Source organism: Syngnathus typhle, linkage group LG14 (genome assembly GCF_033458585.1).
Source record: "Syngnathus typhle isolate RoL2023-S1 ecotype Sweden linkage group LG14, RoL_Styp_1.0, whole genome shotgun sequence".
In the NCBI taxonomy this organism is placed as follows: domain Eukaryota; kingdom Metazoa; phylum Chordata; class Actinopteri; order Syngnathiformes; family Syngnathidae; genus Syngnathus; species Syngnathus typhle.
This window is the reverse complement of record NC_083751.1, coordinates 12552872-12573554: the sequence shown is the minus strand read 5'-3', so window position 1 is coordinate 12573554 and position 20683 is coordinate 12552872. Positions and strand designations below refer to the sequence as shown.

Below are 20683 nucleotides of genomic sequence, written 5' to 3'. Positions count from 1 at the left end.
TGATAAAGTGAAGAGGCCTGGAGGCCAATAGTTTTTGTGGACATTTTTTAACTACAAAACTAATTTCATTGTCACAATTGTCTTTGTTTTTGAAATGACAAAATAACCAAATATAAGCCACTCAGGGAGATGTGAACAACTCTTAAAACACAAATTCTGCCTTTTATTCATATCTGAATAGTCAAATTACATTGAACAAACTGTATGAAATAACTTAAATTTACATGAGTTTAAAATTATTTTTGCCTCATGAACATTTTAAACAGGAGCTATCAGTAATGCAAAGTTTTCTGTTATTAAAACTTAGAACAAGTGAATTCTGCTTTATCCTGTGAGAATGAAGCTAACGGATTGTGATGTAAACTACCGTTTTTTTCGTGTATAATGCGCGAAATTTAACTAATTTATTGTCCTAAAATCTGGGGTGCGCATTAAACATGGGTAAAAAATTTTTTAATTTTTTATTTTTTAAGAAAATCATGGTACAACAAAACCAACAACAGGACTGACTGACAAAGACGTAGAACAAAAAGACAGGGTGACATTACCAAAGACAGGAACAGAAGCCGAACAGACATCATGACAGTAACACATGCAATGATCCGACGGTGAGCGCGGGGCAGACAGGACTTAAATACAAAACACGTTACATTGATTGAGGTGACACAGGAAGGGAGGGGCGACGCGAACAGAAACTATGGCAACCTAGTTACATAGCAAAACTGGGGACGAGACATGACAAATCTCCCTCGAAATAAAACTTGAAATCACCTTTCTTCTTGTTTGTTGTCAATTACGCATCGCATTCAGCCATCCTGCCCAACACAGTCAGTAAAATTCATAATTGACGACACATCGTTTGATGCGATGGTGCAATCCTTGATGGTGTGTTATTGTCAAATATTGTTTGTTTTTTAATCTCCATCGCGGACCGGACGTCATACCGAGGCAGTGTCACTGCGCATGCGCACTATGGATCCGATGCGAATAGTCCTCTTCTCTTCTTGACTGACAATGAACGTGATAGTTTAATACAATCAGCAAATAACAACAGAAGAACGGATGCGGAACGGATGCGCAAGACACGTCAGCTATATAAAGAGCGAGAGTTGTTTTCTTCCTATTAGTTTCAATTCACAGTTTAATTAGCAGTTTCAATCAGCAAATAACAAAATACGTATTACAGGTAATATTTTATTTCACAACACTTTGCCTTGTTCCTTTCGTCTCTGCTGTTCACTTCAAACACGCTCCATACGACCGCAATGCTCTCGTATCAGACGCTTGCTCGATCACCTGCTCGTTTGCTGTTTGTCACAATGTACCCTACACAAATCCGAAACATATGTTGCGGCTCCGAGTCACGACGAGGGGCAAGTTTTGGTTTCCAAGGGTGTTTTTATTCCTCTTCAACGTCTCTCCCATACAGAGCCGCCTTTTTCACATGTCCGCACGCCACTTCCCTCTCTTTTCATCTGATCGCGGTGGTGCCTTTATGGCAGTCGGAGAAATCAACGCCAACAAAAAAAATACATCCAGCCTATTTAAGACCATACCAAAGACTATAAAAATGGGACCCATTGCCTCCCTGCGTGTGTGACGATCATTGGGACTTAAAAAAAAAATTAAAAATTAAAAAAAATAATAATAATAAATTGGGTGCGTATTATACATGGGTACAGGCTTTTTTCCAGCATCAACATGCCATTTTTAGAGTGCGTATTATACATGGAAAAAACGGTACACTCTTAATTTGACCAGTAGAGGGGGGTGTACCGTTCCTGGAGGTACTGCAATACCAGGTCGATGCGTGGAGTGGACGGAGCAAGCCCCTATTCCATGTCCCTGTGCCATAAATCAATCTAATATATGGTCCCCGAATAGAGAACGTGTGAGATATTAAGCTGATAAGAACAGATACTACACTTGATCTTAGCCAAAAGGCCGAGAAGCGATAACCAAAAGTGGGGCTGAGAAAACTACTTAAATAAAGAGACTACCAATTCAAGTTACGGTTTGAATATATTGATTCATACTAATGCCACGTACCGACCACCGTATCAAACCTCAACTATTAACAGTTTGGAATGACAATGCGTCACCGGGCTGTTTTCAACTTGTGCATCGGTTGCAGACTTTCGTGTGTTCGCGGAGGTTCAGAGTCACGTGACAGATAAGAACAGATACTACACTTGATCTTAGCCAAAAGGCCGAGAAGCGATAACCAAAAGTGGGACTGAGAAAACTACTTAAATAAAGAGACTACCAATTCAAGTTACGGTTTGAATATATTGACTCATACTAATGCCACGTACCGACCACCGTAACAAACCTCAACTATTAACAGTTTGGAATGATAATGCGTCACCGGGCTGTTTTCAACTTGTGCATCGGTTGCAGACTTTCGTGTGTTCGCGGAGGTTTAGTGTCACGTGGTTCACGTTGACCCAATAGAATAACGATGAACTGAGCTCCTGATGGGAATAGCTTTTAATGACCAACAAAACGAATTAGTCATTCGCCAAAAACAATCCGATCTTTGGATACATTTCGGGACCGAAGGCACAATAGCTGTTTGATGAACATTTTGACGGAACAAAAACCACGCAGCACAAAAACACGCGGCCCACTTCGCCAAACTACTTCCTATTTCCTGCTGTGGCAATCTACATTAACCCTCGAACGCAGTGGAGGTGAATTGCATTCCAATCCATGCCAGCATTTCTTAACACTCATTTGAGGAAATTACGATCGTCTTTTGTTTCCCGATTTGTGTTGAATAAAAATCTGAAATCATTTGAAAATAACACAAAGAAATCGGATCATTTCCCGTTCTCTCATACCAAAAGTACACGGACCAAGACATACAACTGTTTATACGTTCAAAACTCACACTCAAAATAGTTGCCCAATCGATAGGTGACGCTGTTTGAAATATCAGGTATCCATAATCCTGTGGGCCAACAATGTTTCAAGGAAAAAACACATTGATGAACACAACATACTCGTTTAGACTGTCTATTTAGGTTGAGTCCTTCTAAGTGTAGTAAATCTATGAACGTTTATTGTTTGTATTAGAAGGAATGGTTGCTGCAATTTCAGCGTGAGACCGACTGTTAATCTGGTGAGACCAGCAATGGGGTGCCCCGTTTTGCCCCGACTCTGTAGTTCTCTTGTTTCTCTTCAGATCGCATAAATCTTTCGCCTTTTACTAAAGATTTCCGTGGGGAGGAATAACAAGAGCCTAGGTCAATTTTTTTGATGCTCTGCCAAAGCGGAGCTACCTAATGCTGTTAAAGAAAACATCAATCACGAAAAATAACATCATGAGGCATTAAGAAATGCCTATAGTAGCCAAACGATCAACATCGTAGACACGTTTCAGTTCATCCACCGGCCGTGAGCACTGATGACGAATACTTTGTGTAAGGAAGGGATGGGTTCCTATGATATATTATACTGGATCGCTGAATAGAGCTCGCATCGGGTGACCGGTCAGAATCACACAGATGTCTTCCCTCAATTTCTTTATTGCTTCACAGCTGATTTATTGCAACATAGCTTTGCAGGTATGTAGGGTTTGTGTATGTGTGGTTCTTAGAGAAACAGAAATAAACACCACAATGAGTACAACTATGGTTCCAATACAATATACATTAATAACATGAACGAGTTTGCATTCTACTTTACTATCTAATCATTTCCAACGTGGAATAAACATGTCCAAATAGGCATTAGGCCTGCTGAAATGACTATTTGGCTGTTCAACTGACGCCATACATGAAACAGGGAAAGTGTATGCCATCTGCAGAGCAATAGCTCCCTCTATTGGTCGCAAGAACGCATTACAGTATGTGGCACCCAGAAGTTTGGGTCACGTGACCGCTACTGCAAGTGAACGGGAGTATGGCCCGAACCAATTAACCATAACAAACCATGTGTAGAACAGTACTTTAGCCTTTATGCTACACATAGGAGACGAACTAATGCTACAAGTAATGGCAACTGAAAGACTGTTTATATAATCGCGGAAACATGCACTTCGTAAACATAGCAAATCGAGGCCTACAAGGCAAGGCAAAGCCTAAGCTACACGTTGGCATGGCCGCACACAGGAATCTACACTAACAGTATACACGTTCACAATGGTTATTATTGAACATAATACAGCCTCTTACTTGCCAAAGACGCACATAAACGGACAGCTGTGAGTACAAGGTTGGATTACTTACTTGGCGCTGTTAGAGCGGGGTCTTCAGTAGAATTACTACAGCGTATTATCGCAAGCCCGAACTGTACGCTGATTGGCTGAACGTTAGTTGAAGCGATGCGTCATCAGCAGGGAGAGAGAAAGTCACAGTAAAGGGTGTCATACTTGGCGTCCACAAGGGGGCCTTTTTTACAGCCGCCCCCAGATTTCAGTAGGAAATCTGCATAAGAAGAAAAGGCTCCAACTCAAGTCCTGTTGTTAGTTGTCCGGCAGCTCTGGAAGAGGGATGAGTCGAGCCGCAGGACGGGTGTATGTTCTCTCTCTTCGGCAGCTCGCACCTTACCATCAAGGCTTGGGATGATGCTGGTCACTTTGCCCACTGGCCACAGTGAGCGAGGAAGTTGAGGGTCAAGGATGAGAACCGTCTGGCCGATTTGCAGGTCTGGGTATTCTGCGTTCCACTTTTGCCGGACCTGGAGACTGGGCAGGTAGAATCGGATGAACCGCTTCCAGAAGTGGTCGGCCAACTGTTGGCAATGGCGCCAACGCTTGCTGCTCAGGGTCTCGGAAGCTGGGTATACCACCTGTGGGAGAGAGGCATCTGGACGACCAATGAGCAAGGAGTTGGGGGTCACTGGATCGGGATCGGCTATATCAGCAGAAGTGTAGCCTAATGGTTTGGCGTTCAGAATCCCTTCAATCTCTACTAGCAGAGTTCTCAGAACTTCTTCAGGTACAAGCTGTGCTCCAAGTGTGACCTGAAGAGCTTGCTTCACAGAGCGTATCTCACGCTCCCAGCAACCACCAAAGTGGGGGGCATTAGGTGGATTGAACCGCCAAGAGATTTGCTGAAAAGCAAGTTGAGCTTGAAGGCCTGGTGTAAGTTCAGTGAATGCTTCGCGTAGCTCTCGTTCACCACCTCTGAAATTAGTCCTTTGGTCTGAGATCAGCTCAAAAGGTTTTCCCCTTCGAGCGATGAATCGTCTCAGGGCCATGAGGAAAGAGTCTGCGGATCGACTGGAGAGGAGATCAATATGTACTGCCCGGATGGTCATGCATTTGAAGATTACTCCCCAGCGCTTTTCACTTCTCCTACCAATCTTCACAGTGTATGGGCCGAAGCAGTCCACTCCTGTTGAGTAGAATGCAGGCTTGAAAAGCCGGACTCTGGGAGGTGGTAGGTCCGCCATCTTAGGGATCTGTGGCTTTCCACACCATTTCTGACACCCTGGGCACTTGCGCTGGAAGCGGCGGATGGCTTCTCGGCCACCTGGAATCTAGTACTTCCGGCGCATTTCCGAAAATACCCTCTCTGGACCAGGATGATGCAAACGATAATCGTACTCCTGAATGAGCAGATGGGTGATAGGGTGTTTGCCATCAAGAACTATTGGGTGCACAGTTTCTGATTCGAGCTGGTTGCTGTGGCGCAGACGACCACCCACACGTATGAGCTTGTCATTGTGGTCGAACTCAGGGGCCAGGGTGAGAAGACGGCTGCTCTTGGGGATAGATTTTCCTGATTGTAGCTGGGCATAATCAGTGGGGAAACTGTCCAGTTGTACCTGTTGTAGCAGAGACAGCTGGGCTTGGTGGTAGTCATCAGCGGTGGCATCGCCTGAAGCCGCCCAGTGCAGTCTGACTTGTAGACGCCAGGAGATTTCTGAAAGATGAGAACTGTGTTGCGTCAGGTACCTGACTAGGTGTAGCAGTAGTGAGGCCACAGAATGGAGATTTCTTAAGTTCTTCACTCTGCTCTGGCCCAGTTTGGAGCTGAGGGGCTTGTGGCCATTTGTCTGCATTGCACCACAGGAACGTTGGACCTTGGCCCCAGCGGCTATCCGTAGTTAAGGTGTGGAGAGGCTTGCCACGCGTGATGTCATCTGCAGGGTTCTCTGCGGACTCTACATAGCGCCATGTATCACCCTTTGTGAGATCTTGAATCTCTGCCACCCGTGTGCCGACAAACACTTTGAATCTACATGACTCTGACTGGAGCCATGTGAGCACGGTGGTAGAATCAGCCCAGAGCACCACACACTGAATGGGAAGTGTGAGTTCAGATTTGAGGAGTTGTGCCATCTGCGCTCCAGTCAGGGCGGCGCACAACTCCAAGCGTGGAATCGACTGCTGCTTCTTTGGAGCAACTCTGGATCTTGCAGTGATGAAGGCCACCTGAACTACGCCACAAGGGTTCTCAGTTCTGAGGTATGCCACGGAGCCATAGGCTTGCTCTGAGGCATCGCAGAACACATGCACTTCACGCTTGCAGATAGAAGAGTCCAACTCTGTGCTAGTGTAACATCTTGGAAGGGCTATACTTTGTAGGTGCTGTAACTCCTCCTCCCACTCTCTCCATGCGGCAAGCAGATGATCAGGGAGAGAAGGGTCATCCCAGTCACGCCTTTTATCCCACAAGTGTTGGATGACGACCTTGGCTCTTGTGGTGTAAGGTACAAGGAAGCCGAGAGGGTCATACTGGCTTGCCAGTACCTTGTAAATGGAACGCATAGTGACGGGATTTCCTGTAGTCACGGTGGCTCGACATTTGAACGACAGCGTGTCCTTCTGACAGTCCCACTGCAGGCCCAGTGCTGACTCGTCTGATCCTGGGTGACCTTGGGTGATCCACTTCTCGGCACTGACTGATCTGATCTCGGCAGGAAGTTGATGGATGGTTTCGGGGTGAGTGTTGGCCCATTGACGTAGCTCAAAGCCCCCTTCAGCAAGCAGAGTCTGCAACTTGTCAATGATGGACTTGGCTTCTTCAGCTGAAGACACACTTTGAAGACAGTTGTCCACATAGAAGTGCCTCAGTACTGAGTCTTGGACTGCATCGGTGGGTTGAGTGTGGTCGGTGACATGTCTCTGCAGGGCATATGTAGCGCAGCAGGGGCTACAGGTTGTCCCGAAGGGGAGCACTTTCCACTGGTAGATGGCGGGCTGCTCGTCACGCTTGAGGTCTCTCCATAAGAAGCAGAGGAGAGGCTGGTCTTGCGGAAGAAGCCTGGCCTGGTGGAACATCCCTCTTATGTCACTGCTGAATGCCACACAATGTTCTCTGAATCGCAGGAGAACTGAGAGGAGAGGTGGGCCAAGGGTTGGACCGGGAACTAGGAGTTTGTTGAGGTCAACCCCATCGTACTGGAAAGAACAATTAAAAACCACTCTGTGTTTGCCGTTGTGCTCAACCAGATGGTGGGGAATATACCAGCTGCTCGAGGTGTTCTCTGTACCTTGTGGTAGTTTTTTCACATAGCCAGCTTGTTCGAGCCTGTGGATTTCAGCGTTGTAGACTTGAGCTATGTCAAGTGTCTTTGCCAGTCTTCGTTCAGTGTTCCTGAGCAGGGGAAGCACTGCCTCCTTTGGTGCACACAGGTTGGGAAAGTTTTTCACACGGAGGAGGGGAGTGGCGTAACGGTGAACACCATCAACTTCTATGCGCACAGTGTATTTATCCAAGCATTCAAGGGCTTCTTTGTCCTGCCGAGACCTCGTGCTGGCCTTTTCATTGCGCCACGGAAGGACGTCCAGTTGCCATAATCTCTCAACGTGCTGATAGATGTCTGCTGGTGGAGCTCCAAAGGAGGTGAAAAGGCAGCGCTGTTCAGCGAGGTATTGTTTCAAGTTGTGGGTCGGACCTTGCAGGGTCCATCCAAGCCTGGTACGGACAGCAACTGGTGCACCGGGAGAACCGAAGATGACTGGTTCAACTGGAGTCACCAAGTGGGGGTGGTCTGAGCCAATAAGCAGCAGTGGGGCGATGTCTGTGAACGATGGGATAGGCAGTTGCTTCAAATGCCTGTATTTACTCTGCAGTGCTTTGACTGGGTACGTGTGCTGGCCAAGTCCCAGAGCGGGTGCAGTGAAGGCTCTCTCGATGTTGAACACCATAGCTGGGGAACTGGCTGGAGAGATGGTGAAGGAAACAGCCGCCCCATGAAGCATCTGCAGCTCCTGCCTGACTGTGCGCAGCGGCAGGACTTCAGGTTGACCCTCGATACCAAGGTGTTGTGCTGCTGGCTGAAGGAGCAAGGTGCGCTCTGAACCATCATCCAGTACGGCGTAGGTCTCCAAAGCTTGGTCACCAAAGCGGAGGATAACTTTGCTGATCTTGAGAAGTACGCGTGGGCCCTGTGGTGGCTTGCCGATGAACAGCACTTGTTCTGATGTTGGTGCTGCTGAGGGTTTGCTCTCGTTGGGTTTAGCCTGGTCCAATTTCTTCTCCGCTTTACTTGTCTTGACTGGACTTCTCTCATTAACCTCATGGAGGACGAGGAGGTGTCTGCGGTTGCATGTTTTACAACCCATTTTTAGATCACATTCAGCTGATCTGTGTTCTCTGCCGCACCGCCAACATCGATTGTTGTCTTGAACCCAGTTACTCTTCTGGGTGGCAGATAGGATCTTGAAGTTTGTGCAGTTATTCAAGGTGTGCTTATCATTGTCAGAGAATGCACATAACCTCTTTGGTACCTGGCTGATTGGAGCAGATTTGGCAGTCTCTTCGTCGGGTTTGGGTTCCGCACCCAACATGAGGACTGAGGTCTTTGGTGACGGCTTCAAGTTACTCCTACAGTCTTTGTCTTTCCTTTTGGGGCCAGTGTCCTTCCTGTTGCGATATTGTGCGATGTCCTCCTGGATCTGAAGCTCATACTCCAACCAATCTGCTAAATCCAGGAGAGTGGGGATTGGAATGCGGAGCGGATGAATATAACATCTGAAACTGTGTGTAAATCAAAGTGCAGTAATGCAAAAGATAAACATAATATAAGAAAAGGACAAAAATTGCACAAAGTAGCACAGACAGATTCTGACAGTTCAAGTGAGGAAGAATTGGCTTGTTTAGGGCTGTGTGCTACAGAAGAGAATGACAGTGATGTGATTTGGCTGACACCAAAAATTAATGGAGTGCCATTAAAAATGGCACCAGTGTAAAACTGAAAACATACACAGGAGAAAAGGTTGCACCACTGGGAAAACTCAAAGTGAAAGTGAAATACAAAAACCAAAAGTGCAATCTTGAGCTGTTCGTCCTTAAAGAGGGAGGTGTACCACTATTTGGTCGTAGATGGCTACGACAAATCAAGCTTAACTGGCATGAAATAAAGTCCATGCACATAGCCTCCAAACAGCTCACAGACATGAAGTTAACTGAGATACTGGATAAACATGCACATGTGTTCAGCGAAGGCATAGGAACAATGAAACACATCAAAGCACGTCTCGAGCTGGAAGAAGGTGCAAAAGCAAAGTTTCATAAAGCACGCCCTGTTCCATATGCGCTACGCCCAAAAGTTGAAGCTGAGCTGCAAAATCTCATGGATCAAGGGATATTATCCAAAGTGGACTGGTCTGAGTGGGCTACACCAATCGTACCTGTTGCAAAAAAATCTTCAGACAAAGTGCGCATTTGTGGTGGTTTCAAAGTAACTGTTAACCCTGTCATGCATGCAGACCAGTATCCACTCCCTCGCATCGATGACATTTTTGCATCTCTAGCAAATGGGGAGCACTTCACAAAGATTGACCTCGCACAAGCATATCTACAGATGGAAATGGATGAAAGTTCACGCAAGTACCTCACCATAAATACTCACAAAGGACTATACCAATACAACCGGCTCGTATTTGGTATTACAAGTGCCCCTGCCATATGGCAACGTGCAATGGACCAAGTGCTACAAGGAATCCCAGGTACTCAATGTTACTTGGATGATATTATTGTTACTGGTTGGGACAAAGATTCACACTTGCAAAACTTGAATGCAGTTCTAACAAAACTGGAGGAATATGGTCTAAAAGCAAACAAAAAGAAATGTGAGTTTTTCAAGGAGTCCATTGAGTATTGTGGACACAAAATAGACAAGCACGGACTTCACAAAACGCAGGACAAAATTGAAGCTGTAGTAAAATCTCCACAACCAGAAAATGTCAGCCAGTTACGCTCATTTCTTGGCCTTGTTAACTATTATCACAAGTTTTTGCCAAACCTTTCCACTGTGCTGCACCCACTGAATGCACTACTGCACCAAAATGCAAAGTGGGACTGGACTAAAGACTGTGAACAGGCATTTACAAAGGCAAAGGAACTCATTATTTCAGACAAGGTGCTCACACACTTTGATCCAAAGCTTCCCCTATGTCTAGCCTGTGACGCTTCGCCTTATGGCATTGGTGCAGTTCTATCTCACAAAATGACTGATGGCTCTGAACACCCCATTGCCTTTGCATCACGCTCTTTATCACCAGCAGAGCGTAATTATGCACAGATTGACAGAGAAGCTTTAAGCTTAGTGTGGGGTGTTAAAAGTTTAACCAATACCTGTATGGAAAACACTTCATGCTGATTACAGATCACCAGCTTCTTGTTTCCATTTTCAGTCCAAAGAAAGGTGTTCCTGCTATGGCTGCCGCTCATTTACAACGTTGGGCTCTCTTTCTTGGAGCACACACCTATACCATTGAATATAAAGGGACAAAACTACACGGAAATGCAGATGGTCTCCCTCGCCTTCCTCAACCACTGACAGAGAAGGCTACTGATCCTGCTTTAAATCTTCACGCTGCAGATGGAACCACTTCCGGTGACTTGCGCTCAAGTAAGCAAAGAAACAAGAAACGACCCTCTGCTATCTCGAGTGTATGACTTAACTGTTAATGGCTGGCCAATGCATGCAGATACTGAACTTAAGGACTATTTCACCAGAAAAGACCAACTTACTGTGTCCCAAGGATGTGTCCTGTGGGGGTCACGCGTTGTTGTACCTCCCAAACTGCGATCCAAAGTTCTAAACTCGCTGCATGATGGGCACATGGGGGTAGTTAAGATGAAAAGTCTTGCTAGAAGTTATGTGTGGTAGCCTGGCCTTGACAACCAACTTGAAACTCTGGTCAAAACATGCAGAGGTTGTCACCAGACTCAACGCTCACCTCAGATTGCCCCTGTCCACACTTGGGAATGGCCTGTTGCCCCATGGCAACGCATTCACATTGACTATGCTGGACCTTTCATGGATCACGTTCCTTATTGTGGTCGACGCTCATTCAAAATGGCCCGAGGTTTTCACTGTAAGGAAAGCAACTACAACTGTAACAGTGAACCAGTTACAGATGCTTTTTGCTCGTACAGGATACCCTCTTCAGCTTGTAAGTGACAATGGTACCCAGTTTACTAGTGAGGAGTTTCAGATCTTCCTGAAAAGCAACGGAATAAAACACCTTACTTCTGCTCCTCACCACCCTGCAACGAATGGACTTGCTGAACGTTTTGTGCAAACTTTCAAACAGTCGATGAAAGCCAGTAGGAGGGAGGAAGTTCCACTACAGCAGAAAATCGCCAACTTTCTGCTAGCCTACAGAAACACTCCACATACTACTACTGGACAGTCACCTGCAATATTGTTCATGGGAAGAAACTTAAGATCTCGTTTAGATCTCCTGAAACCTGACATCCGAGAACATGTTTCAAACAGACAATGTTCAGCAACTCAATTACAAAGGAAACTAAGATCATTTGACATCGGACAAAAAGTATTGGCAAGAGACTATCGTAACCAAGGCGACAAGTGGCAACATGCGGAAATTTTGACACAAACTGGACCACTCTCATATACAGTGAGTGTTGAGCCTAATGTCGTCTGGCGCAGACATGTTGATCAACTTTTGGACGCATCACCTGGAAACGCCGCTACTCAAACTACAACACCTACTGTCCCACAAAACCCTAAGGACAGTACTCCAGCTTCTGTCCACACCAGAGATAATGGACATACACAAACCAATGACAAACCTACCTGATCCTCCTGGACGCAGATATCCTGAGAGGGTTCGCAAACCACCAGACAGACTTGATTTATAAATGTTGAAAGGAAACAAATGTTCTTTAAAAGAAAAAAAAAAAAGTTGTTAATATTTGATGTTGAAAATTGTTGTGAATTTTGAAATGCCTCTAAAAAGAAAAGTATACACTTAATAGCACATAGAAACATAGTACTTATATTTTTTTTATTTGATGATTATTGGTGCATCAAAGCTGGAAGAGAGGAATTGTTATGTATTGACTTGGAAGTGTTGTTTCTCGTTTGCATATTGCATTGTTTGGTATGCTCTACTTTTTGTTGCCCCTCTCCATGCGGTGTGGAGGTGTGTTGGGTCAGCGGATGAATATCATTGTGATGAGGCTTGTTAAGGAAATAAAAACACTAACAAAAGTAACGTGAATCGGTGCTCTTTACAAAGGTTATGTAAGAGAATAAACAACAGAAGGGAATTGGAACCGAACGCTATGAGCAGCAGAGCAAGCGTGGACTCAACGACACGTTTTAGGTGTTCCACGGAGTCGCCATCAAGTGGTGCGTTTTATACTTGGCGGGAACGCGCTAAATCATTATTTAGTTATCATTCACAAATGGACCAGGGGAGAGCGCAAACGCAGTCCCCCGCTAGCAGAAACTATGCGGTCGAGATTCCCACATTTGGGGAATTCGCAGGGGTCAGCACATCCAGAGTGCAATGGCTGAGCTTCACCCTGGGTGAACCACCTTCTTGAACATGGTATCACCCCTGCCAGGTAAGTATGAGTTGTACAAGTCGCCGGGGCCGACCTCTTTACTGTGCACACCACCTTCAGTCAGAGGCTAACTTGCTACAAAAGTTTGAGCACACATATTCAGTGGATGAGACAGCATTCGTAGAACTGTTAACATAAAACACCTTTAGTTATTACAAAACCAAAACATTATAAACTAAGTAAAAAATACATTCAAAAACATTACGGTCATGCTTTGCTTCTTTTTCTACTGCCTTTGTTCACCTCCTTTTTCTTAGAGTCGCCATCTAGTGGTGATGGCAGCATCCATAATAAATGAAGTAAAAACATGCCCATCATGCCAATGCATCTCTTTTCACCTGAGAACCCTAAAACGGTCTGAATTTGTATTTATTGCAAATCTCCAACATTATTTTATTGATTATATTTTAGAACGGTTACGTATATCCTTGCTGCCGCTCAAGTCGAGCCGTCATGAACTTGATCAAACCCCCATCAAGAGGTCATTGACTTTCTGCTTTATCCTGTGAGAATGAATTGCGATGCCTTCCTGAATAAACTACTCTTGATTTGACCAGTAGAGGGGGGTGCACCGTTCCTGGAGGTACTGCAATACCAGGTCAATGCATGGAGTGGACGGAGCAAGCCCCTATTCCATGTCCCTGTGCCATAAATCAATCTAATATATGGTCCCCGAATAGAGAACGTGTGAGATATTAAGCTGATAAGAACAGATACTACACTTGATCTTAGCCAAAAGGCCGAGAAGCGATAACCAAAGTGCGTCTGAGAAAACTACTTAAATAAAGAGACTACCAATTCAAGTTACGGTTTGAATATATTGACTCATACTAATGCCACGTACCGACCACCGTAACAAACCTCAACTATTAACAGTTTGGAATGATAATGCGTCACCGGGCTGTTTTCAACCTGTGCATCGGTTGCAGACTTTCGTGTGTTCGCGGAGGTTTAGTGTCACGTGGTTCACGTTGACCCAATAGAATAACGATGAACTGAGCTCCTGATGGGAATAGCTTTTAATGACCAACAAAACGAATTAGTCATTCGCCAAAAACAATCCGATACATTTCGGGACGGAAGGCACAATAGCTGTTCATTTTGACGGAACAAAAACCACGCAGCAAAAAAACACGCGGCCCACTTCGCCAAACTACTTCCTATTTCCTGCTGTGGCAATCTACATTAACCCTCGAACGCAGTGGAGGTGAATTGCATTCCAATCCATGCCAGCATTTCTTGACACTCATTTGAGGAAATTACGATCGTCTTTTGTTTCCCCGATTTGTGTTGAATAAAAATCTGAAATCATTTGAAAATAACACACGGAAATCGGATCATTTCCCGTTCTCTCATACCAAAAGTACACGGACCAAGACATACAACTGTTTATACGTTCAAAACTCACACTCAAAATAGTTGCCCAATCGATAGGTGACGCTGTTTGAAATATCAGGTATCCATAATCCTGTGGGCCAACAATGTTTCAAGGAAAAAACACGTTGATGAACACAACATACTCGTTTATTTAGACTGTCTATTTAGGTTGAGTCCTTCTAAGTGTAGTAAATCTATGAACGTCTATTGTTTGTATTAGAAGGAATGGTTGCTGCAATTTCAGCGTGAGACCGCCTGTTAATCTGGTGAGACCAGCAATGGGGTGGCCCGTTTTGCCCAGACTCCGTAGATCTGTTAGAAAAACTAGTTTTGCTGAAGCGCTGGTCGGCCTGAAACCGAAGGTCACGTGTCTTCGCTCAAGTCAACATATGTGCCGGCTAGCCTTGGGGAGTCCTTATACTCCCTTCCTTGTCTTATTTGCGAGAGGCCCTCACTAGTTATGAACAGAACACCTTTGTTCCTTGTTAGTTCAAGAGAAGTCCTTTCTCTGTTAATTGCTTTTGTCCGAGACAGTTTTTAGTTATCCCATATTTACTCAAATTTAGTTTAAGTAGACTTCATGCAAGTTATCTCACATCTACTTAACGTTTACTGGAGTGTATGCACAAGAGGGACACGGCATCCAGGTTTGGAGATTGCAGCCGAGAATGAGGCTGCCAACCATTTAAGAACAGACTCTGCATTCCTGGGGTCACGGATCGGCCAAGGCCATGTGGCCTCGCACCACACAACATTATTAGCTAGCTGAACAGCGTTGCTACAGTCACACTCGCCCCTCCCTTTAGTGTAGCAACGCCTCTTGTAACCAGGGCAACCCAATATAAAAAGAGGAGATGACGGTAGGGCAGGTCAGAATTGGTGGAGGACTGTGAACTGGGCCCTCTACCTAATTCTCCTCGCGAGCAAAAGAATACTGGTTGTCTTCTCCTCTTTGTTTCCAGTTTGTAAATAAATGTCTGATGGTATTTAGACCTGACATTTTATTGGTCCTTCGAGCCGGATGCCAATACACCTGAGGATTCCAGCGGGCGTCAGCAGAGATCCAGAAAGACTGCGCGCGGCAGGACCTCCCTAGGTGGGGTCCTAGAATCCTTTTCAAGGGCTGGCTGTCTGCTCGTCAGCTGGGATCTAAAGGTTGAAGGCAATCCGAGGTGCAGAGGTGAAGAGAACCAGAGGGTGAGTTTATTTTTGTTTAAAAGTGTGGTGCGGCCGAGGGCTTGTCATGCCCTGTAAAACCCTAGGTGTGTAATTAGGACAACGGAAGTCCACAGACCCTGCATAACTGAAAATCCGTGTAGGACAGCGATGTCCAAGTAAGTAGGTTGCGGAGCTACAGAAAAGCTGAAAATGAAAATTCCGTTCAAATAAAAGGACACAGTCGTCCGACGGAGAAATCCGTTCAAAAGGGTTAGAGTAGTCCGCGGGAAGTTAAACCGAAAGTCACGCAAAACTGTGTGAATGAGAGTGTGAATGAGAATACATATCACTAGATATAGTATTCCATATTAAAGCAGTGGGGAACACATAACGTGGTTCTGTGGACGCAATAGGCAAGGATTCTCCACCAGAACGCTGGTAGAAGTGAGAATCACCACAGGATCTTTTCGTTATCCCACTGGGAACACCCGACTTTAGAAACCCCTATGGTTTTACAGTTGGGACCAAATTGATTAAAATGGGGAACGGGAAGAGTAAAACTACCGTTTTTTTCCGTGTATAGTGCGCCCCCATGTATAGTACGCACCCCTAACAATGGCATGCTGATGCTGGAAAAAAGCTTGTACCCATGTATAATACGCACCCAATTTTTATGAATTTTTTTTAATTTTTTTTTTAATTTTTTTTTTTTTTTTTTTTTTTTTTTTAAGTCCCAAAGATCGTCACACACGCAGGGAGGCAATGGGTCCCATTTTTAAAGTCTTTGGTATGGTCTTAACTAGGCTGGATGTCATTTTTTTTGTTGGCGTTGATTTCTCCGACTGCCCCTAAACGCACCACCGCGCTCCGTGCGCACACGGCGGCTCTGTATGGGAGAGACGTTGAAGAGGAATAAAAACACCCTTGGAAACCAAAACTTGCCCCTCGTCGTGACTCGGAGCCGCAATAAATGTTTCGGATTTGTGTAGGGTACATTGTGACAGACGGCAAACTAGCAGGTGATCGAGCGAGCGTCTGATACAAGAGCATTGCGGTCGTATGGAGCGTGTTTGAAATGAACAGCAGAGACGAAAGGAACAAGGCAAAGTGTTGTGAAATAAAATATTACCTGTAATACGCATTTTGTTATTTGCTGATTGAAACTGCTAATTAAACTGTGAAATGAAACTAATAGGTGGAGAACTGAACTCTCGCTCTTTATATAGCTGACGTGTCTTGCGCAACCGTTCTGCGCATCTGTAATGGCGGCCTCCGTATGACGTCCGGTCCGCGATGGAGATTAAAAAACAAACAATATTTGACAATAACACACCATCGAGGATTGCACCATCGCATCAAACGATGTGTCGTCAATTATGAATTTTACTAAGTGTGTTGGGCAGGATGGCTGAATGCGATGCGCGATTGACAACAAACAAGAAGAAAGGTGAGTTTTATTTCGGGGGAGATTTGTCATGTCTCGTCCCCAGTTTTGCTATGTGTCTAGGTTGCCATAGTTTCTGTTCGTGTCACCCCGCTCTTCCTGTGTCACCTCAATCGATGTAACGTGTTTTGTATTTAAGTCCTGTCTGCCCCTCGCTCACCGTTGGATCATTGCATGTGTTACTGTCATTCTGTTCCTGTCTTTGGTAATGTCACCCTGTCTTTTTGTTCCACGACTTTGTCGGTCAGTCCTGTTGTTGGTTTTGTTGTACCATGACTTTATTTAAAAAAAAAAAAAAAAAAAAATTAAATTTTTTTTTCTTTGTACCCATGTATAATACGCACCCCAGATTTTAGGACAATAAATTAGTAAAATATTGCGCACTATACACGGAAAAAAACGGTAATATCCGAGATACTCTAAAATGTAACGATTGGAAAATAATTGAAAGGCAGGATCCCGACCAACTTAGAAATTTCGATAAATGGGTTAAAAAATATCAATTTGAGGGACAACCAAATTATTAGGACTTAGAGGTGCCATAAACGAAACAACATAAATAAATCTTAAAGAAATTAAAGAAGGCATCTGATGATGTAGTGTTTTGGGAGAGAGAGAGAAAGAGAGAAAGAGAAAGAGAGAGAGAGAGAGAGAGAGAGAAAGAGAGAGAGAGAGAAAGAGAGAGAGAAAGAGAGAGAAAGAGAGAAAGAGAGAGAGCTCAGAAAGCACTGTATTGCAGGTAGGAAGATGATGAGACTGGGCCTAACAGTAGGCAGGCAAGAGAAAAACAAAATTTACAGAATTAGAGAAGAAGGGAGAAGTCTAGAGAAAGTAGAGAAGCGCGTAGAGAAAACACATGCTCCAAATTCAAAACTAAAGATCATAGCGGGAGGAATACGTCAATCACGCCCTCCATGCAGAAAGAGTAGTAATAGACAAACAAAAACGAAAACAAATGAAAGCTTCAAAAGACACTTTTCTGGTAGACCAGGATAGTAACGCTTTTTACCAAAATGCAGGCAGAAGACAGAAAGGCCAGAGAGGGCGAGCAATACCCAACAGAGAAGGCTTTAGAGGCCGAGGAAGAGGAGTTGTGCAACCTCCAATAGAATGCTGGAGTTGCGGGGAAAACGGTCACATGGCACGTGACTGCACAAATGAACAAAGACAGTTATGACTAGGCCAAAATCAAATCAGATTTCCATGTAATGAAGTGGTAACCTGGCTGCCAAAATTAAAGAGAAATTAGCTTAAATATACAGGAGATATTTGTGTTAAAAGGATAAAGTAATATAAAGTAACACTGAAGTTAAAATTTGCAAAATAAATGGAAAAGAATTACAAATAGCTTCTAAAAGTAAATAGAGAATAAATCTGACAAGTAATACGAGCAAAAAGGTGTTCTTACTGCGTTTTATGTGTTATATGTTGTGCGTCATCCTTTTGTGCTGGTGTGTGTGTGCGTGTGCATGCAGAGGATCCTCATGAATGGGTATGAGTGCGAGTGAGATGTGTGTTCTATGGAAGAAATCAGTAATGGAGAATGTTCTGGAGGCTGTTGAGCAATAATAGGGAAATTGAGAAGTGGACAATGATGTGTTTAAGTTGGTTGGAGAAACTGAGATGAGCAAGGTGTGTGCAATAGAGAAAATAAGGCGTGTGTGGCAGAGAGTTACGAGAATGGTGGCTTGATAGGATGGGAATAAGAGACAGCAAATGTTGTGTAGAAGACTGAAAGATGTTGAAGGTGAACATGATGGGGGAGGGCAACAGCAAAGTTGGCCTGCCCTTTGAGAAGGTGAAACTGATAAGCGTGCCTGCGCTCGCGCGTTGTCGCGGGGCGGGGCTGTCCACGTGGGCCTTTGCTATGCTCGTGTGGGCATCATGGTTGTTGCAGGAAATGGCCAGCCTGTGACCAATCAACATTGATGCTGCCCCCCCCCACACACACGAGGGGTGCTATGGCTGCGGGCAGGGCAGGGACAGTGTGATTTTCTCAGAGAGTGATGCTTATCCTTATTTAGATGAAGGATAAAAGGCACTGATGAGATAAAAAATAAATAAATAAAAAGGTATAATCAAAACGTCAAAATAGAGGATAACGTTTGCGCAGCGTTGTGTGTTGGTATTGTTGGTGAGCTGTGTCTCTGCTGTAAGTTTTTGTGTTGTCTGTGTGCTGTCAGTGTTGTGTGTCAAAAGGATGAAATTGGCTAATGTAGGTGCACAAAAGAATTGATTTGCACCGCAAAACAAAAGCAATTTTGAAAAGAATAAGAAGAGAAGAAAGGCAAGCAATTTTTTGTGGGCAGAAACTGGTCCACACTGCATTAATGCCTAGCCCTGATGAAACAAAATTTGAGAGATGGAAAGAACTTGCTTTCTGGAATTGGATGAAGCAAAATTATTAAATAACAACATTTCAAAGCTAAATTTAGAAGAAATAGTCGATTGGTTGTGTCAAGACCACACAAGTTTTTACATTTGAGAATAAGGGAGTGATTGAGTTAGTTAAAGTTAAGAAACAAGAATTGACTATTATATTAATTTACTGGTGGTTATTTTGTTGCTTTTTATCTTTATCTTGATTGGTTTGACACCTGGAGGGAGGAAAGATTAGGATGTGGAACACGGTTTGTGTGCATGTGTGCACTGGGAGGCATTTTGAAAGGTGTGTCAAAATTAAATGAAGATGAAATCATATGTAGTAATACAACACTTTACTACATATGGATTCTCTAAATCGTACTATTGAGTAAAATAAAACATACATTTAGATTTTTATTTTTTTTACTAAGATTCTTGTGATAAACGATGAGAAACTGATTGAAAAGAAACTACAAGAAACTACAACTAAGCTAGTTGTGGAAGCAATCCAATTGCCACAAAAAGTAGCTATATGCACGTGTGCAGGGCACACACACAAGAAGCTGATTAAATTCAAGAGGTAACAAGCTTGCAGACGGAACCGCATAGCTGTGGTGCAAGAGATGCTTCAAATTTTATACACACAAGAAGCAGATTAAATTCCTGAAACATTTTTAAAGATGTGCAGCAACAAAGTCCATAGACTGAAATTCAATCATGGACAAAAAGAGGGGCAAGAGTAGAGAATGGCATCTATAAATGACCAGAAGACAGACCTATCCTACCAAAGAACCTATACCAATTGGCAGCAATATTGAGCCATAGTGCGTGTCACATGGCTCAAGAGGAGGGATAGTGGGGCAGGTCAGTCAGCTTTATACAACATACGGATTTGATTCATATTCCAAACATTTTAAAAACAAATTTTTTTTGTAGAGCTTGTTTAACATCCGCTAAACACAATACACAGGGTTATACTGCCTGGTCATAATAGATGCATTCTCAAAATGGTTTGAATTGGCTTCAACAAAAACACTGAATCCCTTAACAGTGGCAAAAACGTTATGTAAAGAAATAATACCGAGATATGGGATTTCGGAAATTAATTCTCGTGACAGAACTGGTATAAAGTGTGAAAATGTGCATGGAAAAAATAGAAGATCATGGACAAAATGTTTAGACCTGGTCAAACTGTACTTAAATATTACAAGTACTGTGGGTTTAACCCCGTATGAAAAATTGTTTGGGCAACAATTTTTAATACCATGTTTTAAAACCAAGTGGGAAACTAAGGATGATTTAAATTTGGCATTTACATTTTAGATTTATAATTAATATTTTAAAGGCAAAAAGAACAAAGCACGTTCTCATTAAGAACATTGAAAACAAAACACTGGTGTTCTTCCAAGGGGGAAGGGCCACATTGAATATTGATAATTACGTCAACTGCCATTAAAATAGCAGAAAGGTCAGTTGAGGTGGTCCTTGCAAATTACAAAAGGGTAATTTCTTTTGAGGTAACGTTCAATCGGAAAAAGTGACCTAAAGGGAGCCTTAC

At 43.9% G+C, this 20683-nt stretch overlaps 4 non-coding genes and 2 pseudogenes across 4 annotated transcripts; 2 read left to right on the top strand and 4 right to left on the bottom strand.

Annotated features, from left to right (window-relative positions):
- Nucleotides 1-1765: 1765 nt before the first annotated feature.
- LOC133167594 (U2 spliceosomal RNA) lies at nucleotides 1766-1956 on the bottom strand. The gene has a single exon (XR_009718052.1). It is a non-coding gene; the product is annotated as a U2 spliceosomal RNA (small nuclear RNA).
- A 194-nt stretch (nucleotides 1957-2150) lies between these two features.
- On the bottom strand, nucleotides 2151-2222 carry LOC133167597 (U2 spliceosomal RNA; annotated as a pseudogene).
- Nucleotides 2223-3168: 946 nt separating this feature from the next.
- On the top strand, nucleotides 3169-3282 carry LOC133167555 (U5 spliceosomal RNA). The gene has a single exon (XR_009718020.1). It is a non-coding gene; the product is annotated as a U5 spliceosomal RNA (small nuclear RNA).
- A 7500-nt stretch (nucleotides 3283-10782) lies between these two features.
- Nucleotides 10783-12010, top strand: LOC133167216 (uncharacterized protein K02A2.6-like; annotated as a pseudogene).
- A 616-nt stretch (nucleotides 12011-12626) lies between these two features.
- LOC133167575 (U1 spliceosomal RNA) lies at nucleotides 12627-12790 on the bottom strand. The gene has a single exon (XR_009718034.1). It is a non-coding gene; the product is annotated as a U1 spliceosomal RNA (small nuclear RNA).
- A 553-nt stretch (nucleotides 12791-13343) lies between these two features.
- Nucleotides 13344-13534, bottom strand: LOC133167593 (U2 spliceosomal RNA). Its single transcript, XR_009718051.1, has one exon. It is a non-coding gene; the product is annotated as a U2 spliceosomal RNA (small nuclear RNA).
- Nucleotides 13535-20683: the final 7149 nt, after the last annotated feature.